Source organism: Sinocyclocheilus anshuiensis, unplaced genomic scaffold (genome assembly GCF_001515605.1).
Source record: "Sinocyclocheilus anshuiensis isolate Anshui unplaced genomic scaffold, SAMN03320099.WGS_v1.1 scaffold999, whole genome shotgun sequence".
NCBI lineage: Eukaryota > Metazoa > Chordata > Actinopteri > Cypriniformes > Cyprinidae > Sinocyclocheilus > Sinocyclocheilus anshuiensis.
Genome location: NW_015544197.1, coordinates 60,879 through 64,673, shown reverse-complemented (window position 1 = coordinate 64,673; position 3,795 = coordinate 60,879). Strand labels below are relative to the sequence as shown.

The window sequence follows — 3,795 nt, the reverse complement described above, 5'->3', positions numbered from 1 at the left end:
CCACCTCAGTGTTTATCTAAGCTCTCTGGTCAACTGATGGATCTGGATGGTGATCTGATTATGCCCTCTACTTAAGTTTGCAATCTTGGTGTTCTCATTGATTCCACTCTTTCATTCAATGATCACATTGGTAAAGTAGTAAAGACAGCTTTTTTCCACCTGCGTAATATCTCGCGTATTCGATCCTCTCTCAGTCAGCAGGATGCTGAAACTGTTATACATGCCTTCGTCGCATCTCAACTAGATTACTGTAATTCTATTCTTTATGGCCTGTCAGCTAATAATATCAAACGACTACAATATGTTCAAAACTCTGCAGCTCGCTTGATTACCCACACAAGAAAGAGCAATCACATTACCCCAATCCTCTATCACCTTCATTGGCTTCCGGTTTCTTTGCGCATAAACTACAAGATACTAATTCTCACTTATAAAGCTCTCCATAACCTTGGTCCTACATATTTATCTGACTTACTTCTGCCTTATGGTCCTGCCCGCTCGTTACAATCTTCTAGTGAGGGATTGTTAGTCACCCCTAAGTTTTGTCTGGTGACTATGGAATCTAGAGCTTTCAGTGTTGTGGCTCCCAGATTGTGGACTGCTCTTCCCCAAAACATCCGTCAAGCATACTCCCTTCTCTCCTTCAAAAACCTCTTAAAAACAAATTTTTTCTCTGAGTATTACTCTTCAGCTCTCAGTCTGTAATTTGTACCCTGTTATGGATGTTTATCTACATTCTCATGTATCTCTAATCTAACTTTGTAAGTGGTCTCTGTATATTACTCCCAGCTCTTGCTATGTGTTCTGTCTTCTGGTTTTGATGTTTATCTGTTTCTGTTCCTTAAACCTGACTTGTAAAGTGACCTTGGGTTTTGGAAAGGCGCTATATAAATAAATTATTACATTTTAACACATTAATGGGTGAGCGTAGGGACAACGTTTTTTTGTGTTACTTTTTACTCATTCACTGTGTTGATGATTTTAACACAGTAAATGTGTCAGAAAGGTTAGCACAAAGATGAACTATTCCAATAAGTTCTTAAAGGACAGTACGCCTACCTCGGTTGCTGAATGATTGAATGATTGATTCAAAATACAAAAAATACACTCACTTATCTTATCGCCACCTACTGCTGGTGTCACCTCCAGAAGAACGAATCAGTGAATGAATGAAATTAATCAGTGAATTTAAAAGATTCGGGTTACAAAAATGAATCAAAATTCCTACCAATACATTTTAGTTACGGAGTAGATAAACGCTTTTGGAATGTAAATACGTTTTAATAAAGGACTTTTGATAAAAGTTTTAATAAAGCATGCGTTGTTAAGTTGTTTATTAAGGAATAATTAATTGACTGATTCAAACAATGCACTCACTTATTGCCACCTACTGCTGATGTAAACTGCGGAATAGAACGAACGAGTAAACTGGTAAAAAGATTGAATCCGAATCCCCACCACCATTATAAACTGTTCCTTTTCAGAAATACATGTATGATCTGTACGGCCGGGCAATGTGACGTGAGGGAAGGTGATTGGTGGAGGCTTGAGCTATATATCTCACAGGCTGCTGCTCCTCCTTTTCGCCAGTGGAGTTTCACTACGAGCTTCTGCACCACACAGGGCAGACGGGAACACAAACACAAGTAAGTCACTCTTCATTCCGCAAATCAGTCTACATACATTATACATCCGAAAGTCTGCATTGCTTCTTCTTGACCGCTGATACACGTACATGGCTGTGAATGTTTTGCTGTGAAAATGTGCTCTAGCTCGACTCTGTCAGTTTCTCCCTACTGTTTCACCCTTTGCTCTAATGCCTACGTGGACTTTGTGTGGACAGTCACTAATGCTGATCTTGACTAAACATTCACATTCGTCCGTCAGCAAAGGCCGTGTTTTCAGTGTACACTTGTGAGACGTTGTCATTCTCGGGACATTAGGTGTATAAAGGATCAATAAGAGTAAAGTTTTGCTTATCCAGTGTGTGTTAGCGCTCGCGCTAGCTGGTGTACGTGTCACCATCGCGCACGCGCAGCTCAAAGTTTACTGGAGTTGGTGTCTAGCCAGGACAAGTTTTTCATCGCCGCAAACCAAAAGAACTGTGGTATTTTCCAACAACACACCCTATTAATTCGATTAAATATGTACACACCCACCCATCTCGGAATTCAAATGTTTGTAGATGCGAATAGTTGTGAAATTAAGTGTTACACGAGAAATCCGTCTTCACTACTTAGCCGTTAGCATGGCGTGTCATGAGTTGACGTAGCGCGCATGTATACAACAGGGTGAAAATATTACATACGAAACTCGGTTTACGCACATAAAACATTTCTTGATTAAATTTATGTTGAACTATTTCTCCAGTTACTTTGTTGTGTCATTCTAAGAGGAAATGTAAATCCGCCATATTTAAATCTGACATAGGCAGGAATGGCCACGTTAGCAAGTCGCGAGAGCCGCTGGGCCGTTTCAGCAATTAAACACAACTGTGTTTTTTTTGTTTAATTTTGCATGTTTCCAAGTCTTTATATACATTTATTGTTTAGTATTTACAACGTATTTAAGCATGCTAATAACTTAATATTTTGAAACTCTTGTATGAGGATAACTACAAGCAGTCTTTTAGTTCCTATTTCCAATTTTATTTAATGCGTCACGTTTGCATGTATTTAAATGAGAATTATGCGATGTCATAGGACATGCAAACAAATCATGCCACGTGTAACTAAGTTCTGGCAACCTAAAGTGGTTTTGCATCATTGGTGACTGTCTGATGTGTGTATTTTTTTTATTTTTTTTTTCCCCCTTTGTTTTGTTTTTAGGCAAAAGCTGGCAGGCTGACAAGTACGAGCAGCTTTACAGGACGGATTATCTGGTAACTGACCATTTAGCTGGTAAGACTAATGACCTCTTTGTCTTTGTTTGATTAGTTTGCTGACAGGCCTAATGTTTGCTTTGAACCACATTATCCTTGTTTGTCTTGTGTTTGTACCCGTGTGTCACAAGTTGTTCAGCCTGATCATTATCACATCAAATCACATTTAATGAGTGATATGATTTAAAGTGTTATAAAACTAGTCATTTGAGCACGTGAAGGATTTTTAGTGTTCATTTTGTGGATCAATTCCCTTGGAGTGCTTTTGATCTTCCTTGAGGAGCTGTATGTATGTCTGAAATGTTTAGCCTCTGGGTCTGAGTTTTTAGGAGGCCTGTAGAGGAAGAGGCCCTGACAGGGGCATGCAGAGAAGTACATTAAAACAGCCTTGTACTGTGAAGAGAGGTTTGGAGTTTGCATTTGTGGGGGTTGAGGGGCCAGATTGTCAGAGCGAACTGGAAGGAATGTTGTATGACTTAATACGTGAGTAATAGTTAATTATAGGCCTGGGTGATTAAACGGTATCGATATTTATCGATGGTACACCTTCTTCGATAACGATATAAAAAATGTTCGATATAGTGCACGATATAGGCACCTGCTCTGAGTGACGCAGACAGCACACACAAACACAGACATGAGTGCTGTACCTGCCTGTGATGAGGTGATTGTGAATAAAAAAATGAATATTAGCACCCTCTTCGATAACGATATAAAAAATGTTCGATATAGTGCACGATATAGGCACCTGCTCTGAGTGACGCAGACAGCACACACAAACACAGACATGAGTGCTGTACCTGCCTGTGATGAGGTGATTGTGAATAAAAAAATGAATATTAGTTGAATTTAAAATAAACATTTGCATTTGAATGCAAAAATAGTACAATCAAATGTTAGGTGTGCATCAGGGA

General features: G+C 39.2%; 1 protein-coding gene across 1 annotated transcript in view; it reads left to right on the top strand.

Moving 5' to 3' along the window:
• Positions 1-1,551: 1,551 nt before the first annotated feature.
• The window catches only part of LOC107696756 (vigilin-like), a 26,052-nt gene continuing 23,808 nt past the window's right edge, over positions 1,552-3,795 (top strand). Inside the window, exons 1-2 of the mRNA XM_016497238.1 lie at positions 1,552-1,646; positions 2,829-2,900. The gene's annotated coding sequence lies outside the window, so the exon portion shown is untranslated. The remainder of the gene's footprint in view (positions 1,647-2,828; positions 2,901-3,795) is intronic.